Source organism: Aquarana catesbeiana, linkage group LG07 (assembly GCF_042186555.1).
Source record: "Aquarana catesbeiana isolate 2022-GZ linkage group LG07, ASM4218655v1, whole genome shotgun sequence".
In the NCBI taxonomy this organism is placed as follows: Eukaryota; Metazoa; Chordata; class Amphibia; order Anura; family Ranidae; genus Aquarana; species Aquarana catesbeiana.
Window position 1 is genome coordinate 166,112,958 of NC_133330.1, and position 10,676 is coordinate 166,123,633.

A 10,676-nucleotide genomic window follows, 5' to 3' on the forward strand; every position below is an offset into this window, starting at 1 on the left:
TACAACACTTAATAAAAGCATATGGAGCAGCACGAACGTAATAAAGACAAAAAGAATAGCAACACAGCACAACTACTTACTTTTTTGCAGCACTCTCCGGATCTTTCTGTACCGCTCGGGCTCTCTTAATTTCAGGTCCGACCACCGCTTCCTGAGCTGATCTTTCGATCGTCGTACCCCGAAATTCCGGTGCAGACTTTTGACCACTTTCGCCATGATCTTGGCCTTTCCGATATTGGGGTAGGGGTAAGGTCCATACTTCCCGTCATAGTCAGCCTTCTTCAGGATGTCCACTATCTCCAACATCTCCCCAAAGGACATATTTGTTGCCTTAAATCGTCTCCTTCTGGATCGGGACGTTTCCGGAACCGGGCTTTCCTCCTCCTCGTTGCTATAATTAGCAAGCACCTGCTCTGACTCCGCCATATGCTCTTCACCCACTGTGCCGAACGAAAAGGGGCGGGGAATAGACTAGAAAGAACGTCAGGGGCGGGCGGAGTTACACGCATGTGCAGTGTGTATAAAGCGTAACACACGTGCGTATTACGTATGATCTGTGAGTAGAGGAAGGAGCATTGGAGGCGCCGATCATAATAACGAAGGTAAGAGACAAACTTGGGCCTATACTGCTTCTAGATTGAGGCCTATATTGTAACAAGATTAGGAGAGTTTTGCCTGACATTAGGGTTTGTCTTGTGTTGTGTCTTGCAGTTAAAATGGATATCTTGAATGATACAGACTTCATGGCAATATTCATTGACATGTTCAGGGAGCTGCCTTGTCTGTGGGAGATCAACCACCCACATTATAGGAACCAAACAAAGAGGAAGGCAGCGCTGGATCAGTTGTTGGAAATTGTGAAGCAGGTGATCCCCACAGCAGACATCACATATTTGAAGATCCTAATTGGTGGCCTGAGGAGCACATATGTAAGGGAGTGCCAGAAAGTCCAGGATTTGCAGAGATCCAGAGCAGCAGATGACATCTATGTCCCCAGGATGTGGTACTATGACAGGCTGCATTTTCTGGCAGGTCAGACTGAACCCAGGTCATCACTCTCCAGTCTTCCTTCCACACTTCCTTCCCCCCCAGCTGAGGCTTCTGACGCCCAACCTGGGCCTTCCAGGCAACAACATGTGGAGGAGCCCAGCTTGAGCCAGGTATAGCATTCCTCTAAATATTTCAGGTTGTCCAATCAATGATGTTAACTAGATGTTAGTTTGGAGTACTAATTTAGGATTGTGATTGATGATGCAAAACATTAAACCATGTCTCTTTTTCATACACAGGGAAGTCTAAACCAGGAGGTGGCTGGGCCGAGCAGGCTGCCTGATATGCAGGTCCCTCCCATCCACCTGCAAAGAGAAAGTGGCAGGAGGAGGATTACCCTAGAGGAGGCTGCCATAGGCCTTTTTTTGAAGGCTACAGAGGCCCTGGGAGCACCACACACTGTGGAGGACTTTGCTGGCATAATTGCCTGTAAAATGCAGCGGATGGAGGAGGGCCAACAACTCATATGTGAGTCATTCATTTTGGAAGCTCTCAATAAGGGGTTGAGGGCCCAAATAACATCTGATACCCACCTTTGTGACCTCACACATGGTCCTCCTCCTCCTCCAGGTCCTCCTCCTCCTCCTCCTTCTCCTCCAGGTCCTACTAGTCCTCCTCCTCCTCCAGGTCCTACTCCTCCTCCTGCCACATCTCCAACAGCAGAGCCACAGCCAGGAAGGAAGCGTGGAAGGAAGACCAGAAAGTGATGGCCATGGGTTCAGTCTGGTCGGCCAAAAGATGCAGCCTCTTGTGGTACCACAGCCTGGGGACACAGATGTCATCTGCTGCTTTACGGATCTCTGGGACTTCTGGACCAGACTGCATTCCCTTACATATGGACTCCTCAGGCCACCAATTTTGATGTTCAAGAATTGATGTCTGCCCTGGGGGTCCAAGGCTTCCCTAATTTCTCCTGTTTATCCAGCGTTGCCTCCCTCTTTGTTTGGTTCTGATCCCTTAATAAAGGATTTTTGGTTTCAATTATACTTGCCTATGTGTGTTTTCCTTCTAAAAGGACAGTTTGTTTGTGAGGATTCAGGTACATTTCAAAAATACAATGTGAAATGAACAAGGGACACCAACACCAAACAATCTCCTTGAGATTAAATAATACAAAAATATTCTGGAGTAAAACTAAAACTAAAATAAAACAAAGATCAGCCTTTGAAAAAATACAAACCTAAAATAAAAAATAAATCTACCTTTAAAAAAAAAACAAAAAAAAAAAGAAACAACACAAACATATTTTTGTCAGATGTGACAAATCAAAATATATTAAGGGAATCCCGATAAATAATAAAGATATAAGTTTGTGAGAAGTGTGTGTGAATATGAGCAGCAAAACTACTTAATTCTTCTCACATTATAAAGAAGAAGAGAGTGCGCTGTATTAAACCATTTTTTACATTGCACCATGACGAAAGTGCTGTATCCATTGCGAACGCTAAGTTTACCAGACCGAGCTGTTCCGTGTCGGAATTTCTTCTGAGCATGCGTGGCACTTTGTGCGTCGGAACAGGCCACACACGGTCGGAATTGACGCGATTGGATTTTGTTGTCAGAAAATTTTATAGCCTGCTCTCAAACTTTGTGTGTCAGAAAATCCGATGAAAAATGTCCGATGGAGCCCACACACGGTCCAAATTTCCGACAACACGCTCCGATCGGACATTTTCCATCGGAAAATCCAACCGTGTGTACGGGGCATTATACTCCCTTCTGGCCCCTTTAGAGAGCTAACAGGAATGAAAAAATGGGAAAAGGAAATGGGAGAGGTAATAGCAGAAGAATGGGGAAAGATTTTTGAAATAATACATAAAACAACTATAGCTAATAAATATCAGGAGAGAAATTATAAGATCGCGATGAGATGTTATAGGTGCCCAGTAGCATTAAACAAAATGAATAAGACAAATACAGAGACCTGCTGGAGATGTAAGAGGGAGAGAGGGACCATGGGTCACATCTGGTATGGCTGTCAGAGGGTGAAGGAATTCTGGGGTAAGATTTTTGAGATCTATCAGAAAGTATCAGGAGTAGGAGTATAACCAAGTATAGAAATCTTGTTATTTTCGATGACAAGGGATCCAATAAAGAAAATTAGAAAAAACATCTTGCACTACATGACATCTGCGGCTAGAACAATAATAGCTCGAAAATGGAAAGGAGAAGATGTACCCACAATTGCAGAATGGATATGTGAAATGAACGAAATCCAATATATGGAAAAACAGAGCAGTAGGGTATATAACAAATAAATTGCCAGATTTATGGCAAAAATGGGATGAGTTTAGGTTCTCAAAAGAAGTGCTAAAATTCATATAATAGGAACAGATTTAGGGATTGTTTTTTTTTTTTTTTTTGAGAGTATGGGGGTTAGGTAGGATGTGAAATAAGTAATGTAAGAATAGGAAGAGATGAGTAGAATGATAAGAGATTAACTATTGTATTAGAGATACGTTTACTTGATTGCAAGGATACGAAATGTTGCTTAAATGACAATGTATGGATTTTTTTTTTGTTTTTTTAATTTAATAAAGAGAAATTGAAAACAAATCTGTACAGAGCTGGCCCTGCCCTGTATTTCAAAGGGCCATGACGATTTTTCTCCCCTTTTAGTATTAATCAGGTTGTATCTCTGGTATGGCTTTTGGAAGATGATCCCACGTACTTTTGTGAACACTACTCAGCCTGTTCCCAACGGGTGATAACAGAGTGCGTGGAGTCTGTTCAATCCCTTGTCAGACAGGCAGAATTAAAACTGCAGTTTGTGCAACCAATACTCTCAGCATGGTCTGATATGTTGCAATCAGCCTCACCCAACCCACAACAAACCACCTCTGCCATCAGACACCTGCCTGCCCAAATGTCTTTTTCCCCTTCACCCATGGCAACCTCAGTCGCAGCTCAGTATACCCTGCTTCCCACCAAATACCAATACCCAGTTTCTACTCCTTGCACCTATCCTGCCTTTAACCCACCTTCCTCTTCTCTGCTGCCTACAATCCCACAAGAACTTCCCCTAGCCTCTTCCCTGCCATATTACAACCCTCCTCTCCAGTCTGTTTCATCCCTTACCTACAGTCCTGCAGTTACCTACAGGACTTCAGTAGCTAAACCAAAAAAGAGACGGAAGTTGTTTCCAACCCATTTGATCTTGCCAGTAACCCAACCTGCCCCCATATCAGCCAACCTGCTCCATCCTGAAGTCCCGGTGCCAGTGTTCCAGCATGAAGTGCCAGTGTTCCAGCCTGAAGTGCCAGTGTTCCAGCCTGAGGTGCCAGTGTTCCAGCCTGAAGTGCCTGTTTCCTGGTCAGACCAGTGTTCCAGCCTGAAGTGCCAGTGTTCCAGCCTGAGGTGCTTGTTTCTTGTTCTGAAGTTTCTCAGCCTGAATTCCCGGTGCCTGTTTTCTGGTCTGAAGTCCCGGTGCCTGTTTCCCGGCTGAAGTCCCGTTGCCTGGTTCCTGGTCTGAAGTCCTGGTGCCCATTTCCCGGTCTGAAGTCCTGATGTCCGTTTTCCCGTCTGAAGTCCTGGTGTCCGTTTCCCGGTCTGAAGTCCCAGTGCCCGTTTTCCGGTCTGAGGTTCCGGTGCCTGTTTCCTGGTCTGAGGTTCCAGTGCCCGTTTCCTGGTCTGAGGTTCCGGTGCCAATTTCCCAGGCCTGTGGAGCCTGCTGTGCTGCCAGACGACCCGGAGCCTGCTGCCCTGCCAGATGACCCGGAGCCTGCTGCCCTGCCAGATGACCCGGAGCCTGCTGCCCTGCCAGATGACCTGGAGCCTGCTGCCCTGCCAGACGACCCGTAGCCTGCTGCTCTGCCAGAGGACCCAGAGCCTGCTATCCAACCTGATGTGCCTCTGTCTGCTGCCCAGCCTGATGTTCCTCTGTCTGCTGCCCAGCCTGAAGTGCCTCTGTCTGCTGCCCGGCCTGATGTGCCCCTGTCTGCTTCCCAGCTTGATGTGCCTGCTACCCAGCTTGATGTGCCTGCTGCCCAGCTTGATGTGCCCGTGCCTGCTGCCCAGCTTGATGTGCCTGTGCCTGCTGCCCAGCTCGATGTACCTGCTGCCCAGCTTGATGTGCCTGCTGCCCAGCTTGATGTACTCATGCCTGCTGCCCAGCTCGAGGTTCCTGTGCTTGCTACCCAATTTGACGTGCCCGCTGCCAAGCTTATGTCTATGGCTGCTGGCCAGCTTGAGGTGCCCGTTGCCCAGCCTGATGTCTAGAGGAAGGGGTTAATTAACAGAGAGTTAACAAGGAGGGCGGGACTTTGTGTGAAGCATGTGGTAGCAAGAAAGATAATTGGGTGAACATATAAGGATATTTGTTAATAATAATTTATTATGAGCTAAATTGTAACCATACATGATTCTGGTAATAAAGGTATAGGTAACAAACGTAATGCATCTTGCCACATAGCACAATACATACATATATACATGTAACAATAATAACAATAGGTGAGATAGTAACAACAAAATTGGTTTCTCATGAAATAGCCACACAAAATATCCTAGTTCACCACATGGAAGATAGGTTAAGAATGATTCGTACATAATGCCTACAGGACCTACGGCCTCGCTGGACCTGTTGGGTTTGTGAACTAGTACCTTGGATAGTCAGGTAAAATTGATAAGGACACGGCAACCAGTAGCTCTACACGTTTCGTGGCTAAAAGTGCCACTCGTCAGGAGCATGCGCGTGTGGGATCTGTAAATAAATGATTGTGGAAATGAGCAAAAAAATAAAAAATAAGAAGGTTAGGGTAGGAGGTAGAATGTAGGACCTCATAAACCAAGGTTTACTTGTAGAAGTTGAATGTATCAATGGTGTAGTGGCAAGGCATCACAAGCAGTCCGGGGGGGATCTCCCACCGGGAGCTGAGGCGGACAGCCCAGCTTGAATATAAGGGGCGACATCCAGGGCAGGCACGGCAGTGGGAACCTTCAGGGGGATAAGTGAACAAAATGGTGAGCGAGAAAAAAGAGGGGGGGGGGAAGAGGGGGGAAGGGGAAGAAGAGGGGGGGGGAAGGAGGAATGGAAGGAAAGGAGGGGAGGATAGGAAAAGGAGGGGGGGAAGAAAAGAAAAGGAGGGGGTAAAGAAGAAGGTGGATGGAAGGGAGAGAGAAGGAACAGTGAAGAAAAGAAAGAGGGGAAGAAAAGAGAGAAAAGGGGGAGGGAGAGGGGGAGTGAAGGAAGAGGGGTTGAAAGAACGGGGCCCGTGCTGGTGAAGGACAAAGAAACAAGCAGGAAACCACAAGGTAGCCTGAGATGAGGTGGAAGGAGAGAGTGAAAAAAATGTGAAGTGATGGAGGACATAGTGACAAGAGTGGGGGTGAGGGGAAGTGAAGGCAGGGAGTGAAACCATGAGTAGTGAGGTTGATGAGGCCAAACTGATAGTGATGATCCAAATAACATTACCAGTGAAAATAGGGAACCCAACATGGGTGCCGGAGGAAAGAAACACGTGGTGACTGGTGAGTGAAGAGTCCCAAATGTCGGACCTCCTCCCCGTGATAACGTCCCTAAATAGCCAAATGCAGGGAGGTCCACCAATGCCATGCCATGAGACAAGGGGAGGGGCGCTGCGCCCCGGGCAGCCGGAAGCTCCGGCCATCCGACAAACAGCTGATTCCCCTGTTGTCCACGAGTGTGGAGTACACAGCTTGTGCGTAATGGCGTCTGAGCGACGCCACACGCACAGTGTGATATGCATGGCATTGACATGCGTTGATGGCACCTCCGAGAGAGCGGGGGGAGGTAGGAGGCCTGCAAGGCATGTCACAGCTCCCGGAAAAAGAGATGCACCCAGACGATGCAGGCAGCCATGCCAGTTTCACCATCAATGTTGATAAAACCGCCAATGGTCAATTTAACGGTATTAACTGTTAAGGTACATAAGCCTGATGTGTCGCTGCCCGCTGCCCAGCCTGAGGTGCCTCTGCCCGTTGCCTGGTTTAAAGCCTTGGACCTTCCACATGCCCAGCTTGATGTGACTCTGCCCGCTGCTTGGCTTGATGCCATGGACTTGTCAGCTAGTTAGAGCATCCGGAGGCCGCTCCTTTGAGGGTGGGTACTGTCAGGAAAGGTTCCATCCGCTGATGTCTCTGTCAGGCATTTGGCGCGCAGTACTGATGTCCACCAGCGGGTGTCTCCTGGCAGTTCCAGACTTTCTCCTGATGTGGTATTATTTGATCTTTGGGCCACAGTACTGGTGCCTACCAGCGGATAGTTCCTGGCAATGTGAGGCCGACATCATCTCCTGCGATCAGGCATCACCTGAGTCTGATTGCAGGAGATGTGTATAAATACTCGGCAGACACACACACACACCTTGCCTTGGTATCTTTCCTTGTGCCCTGACCTGAACCTGAGAGCTCTGTATCTGTACCTGATCCTGTTCCTGTTCCTGTCTGTTTACCTGAACCCTGAGCCTTGTACCTGTACCCATCCCTCCTGTGATCCTGTTATCCTTACCTTTGTCCTTTAGCCTGATCCATCCATCCTCTCCTTGTCCTGTTTGTTCCCTATCCCCAGCTGCTGACCCCCATTGACAACCCTTGCCTGGCTCCCTTTACGATTCCAGTATTCCCCATTATATGTATATATTTATCTGTTACTATTGTTATTGATGGGTTTCTGTTTGTGGTTTATTGGTTGCACATTGAATTATATTGGAGGTGGTTGTGTTTATTCACTTATCTTAATAAATCATTATATTTCACTTTGGGTTTCCTCTGTTGCAGTCCACACAGTTCTGGTCTTATCCGATACGTGACAAGCCAGTTAAAGTAGTGCAGTGCTGAATAGCAAAAAATGCTTTGGCCATGAAGGCAGTGAAACCTTCCGAAGGTCAAGTGCTTAAGCAAGCATTTATACTTAGCCACTATGGCAGAGGAAGAGCGAGGCATATTTTATTGAAATAAAAACAAATCAGTTTATCATGTCACAGTCAAGAGTACAGAAACGTAACAGAACATTTTTTTCTTAGTTCATAGATCTAAACAATTGCAAAAACTTGATGCAGACTTCTTGAAGCCTTTTGCTATTCCACTATTCCAAAAGGTAAACATTAGGCAGATTACATGTAAAAAGAAATAAATAAATAGAAATTTTAGAAATTTTTTAGCTATTTTCTGTCTAAGTCTGAGGACTGAAAAATTAACAGTTTTGAAGGACACAATTCAAGGCAGTTTTGCAGCACAGTTTTTAAGCCTGTATGGACAGGCTGCAATTTATGAGCGATTGAACTGCCATTTAGCATATGTAAAAAAAAAAAAAAATTTATGTCTTTTTTTGGACACTGATGATAGAAATAGCATACAGGTCTGCACCACAGCTAGAGAGCATTTTTAAACATACCACAATTACTTAGAGATTGAGCAGGCATTTAGCATCTGTAAAAAAATATTTGTGTCTTTTTTTTAGAACACTGAAAATGAATAATACAGATTTGCATCACAGCTAAAAAGCCTATATGGATAGGCCACAATTTCTGAGAGATTAAACAGGCATTTAGCATCCATACATTTTAAGGAATAATAGAGCTTTGAAGGCTGAAAAACAGAATGGTTGGAGGGACATCTTTAAAGCCTTTATTGAATAGGTCACAATTTTTGAAAGGAGAGAAAAAAATCAGATTACACTTAGAAATCTTGCTTAAGGTGAATGTAGCGGTATCAGTGCACTTGTGACAGAAACAATTGAGTACTGTTTGTGATACTTTTTTGTTTGCACTAACATACAATTTTTAAGGACAAGGACAAAGACTAAAATGTTTGTCTTTGTTTAATTGCTTGCCGACCAGCCGCTGTTGTTATACGGCGGCAGGTTGGCTCTCCTGCATGAATCTCCGTAGCTGTTTGCGGAGGGAGCATGCCCGCGGGCTGCTCGCTGCGGGAGTGTGCCCACAGGTTGAGCGGACTCGATGTCCACCGGCGACCCGCAATCACCTAGTACAGAGGCAGAACAGGGATCTGCCTTTGTAAACAAGGCGAATACTCGTTCTGACATTGGACATTACAGAGATCTACTGTTCCCAGTCATCAGGAACAGTAATCACTGTCATGTCCCTGGCAGCCCATCCCCCCTAGAGTTAGAACACACCCAGGGAGCACAGTTAACCCCTTGATCGCCCCCTAGTGTTAACCCCTTCCCTGCCAGTGTCATTTTTACATTGATCGGTGCATTTTTATAGCACTGATCAATGTAATAATGTCACTGGTCCCCAAAAAGTGTCATTTGGGGTCTAAATTGGTCCGCCGCAATGTCGCAGTCCTGCTAAAAATTGCAGATTGCCATTATTACTAGTACAAACAATAAACAAAAATAAAAGTCCCATAATCTATCCCATAGTTTGTAGACGCGATAACTTTTTTGCAAACCAATCAATATACGCCTATTTGGATTTTTTTTACCAAAAATATGTAAAAGAATATATATTGATGAATATATATAAACTGATGAATACATTTATTTTTTTATATTTCTTTTGGATATGTATTATAGCAAAAAGTAATAAAGTGGGGAAAAAAAGGACGTAAATTTTGTTTGGGTACAACGTTGCAACGTTGAAATTTTCAATTAAAGCAACGCAGTGCCGTATCCCAAAAAATGGCCTGATCATTAAGGGGGCTGAAGTGGTTAAAGACCAAAGATGAAAAAAATTTGAGGCACAGTTATTAAAGTGGAGTTCCACCCAAAAGTGGAACTTCCGCTCATTTGTTTCCTCCCCCCTCCGGGGGGGATTGATTGGTGGGTATGCCCACCATTAGAATACCGCCCCTCATCCACCTACTTCTAAAAATGGGCATACATGCACCATTTTTTTTTAACTGTGGTGGTGAAATCACCTCCTACAGCTCTGGAGTCGCTGATTTACGTATCGTGGGAGCAAACGCTGTTGCTGTCAAGATAAATAAATCAGTGCTGCAGCTGAATGTTGTACCTGCTAAGCAAATGATGGTTAACAATAAAAGAAAGTACCTGCAAAGCAAATACAATAAAACATAGTAAGAATAAAACATTTTTTAACGCAATCTGTGCCTAAAAAATATATGCCGAAGCATGGGGGCAATCCGCCCCTAATGTTAGGAGCAAATCGCTCCTCCACCCCTGTGCCCATGCTTCAGCATATATGCTCTTTTTTTTTACTGTGGTGGTGAAATCACCACCGACAGCGCTGGAGTCGTGGCTTTACGTATCGTGGGAGCAAACGCTGTTGCTGTCAAGATAAATAAATCAGTGCTGCAGCTGAATGGGCGTACCTGCTAAGCAATTGATGGATAACAATAAAACAAAGTAACATTACAGTATAACAGTAATGCTCCGTACACGTGATAGGATTTTCCGATGGAAAATGTTCGATGGGAGCTTGTTGTCGGAAATTCTGACCGTGTGTAGGCTCCATTGGACATTTTCCATCAGAATTTCTGTCACACAAAATTGCGATCTGGATCTCAAATTTTCCGACAACAAAATCCGTTCTCGTAAATTCCGATCGTATGTACACAATTCTGACACACAACGTTCCTTGCATGCTCGGAATCAAGCAGAAGAGCCGCACTGGCTATTGAACTTCATTTTTCTCAGCTCGTCATACATGTTGTACGTCACCGTGTTCTTGATGTTCGGA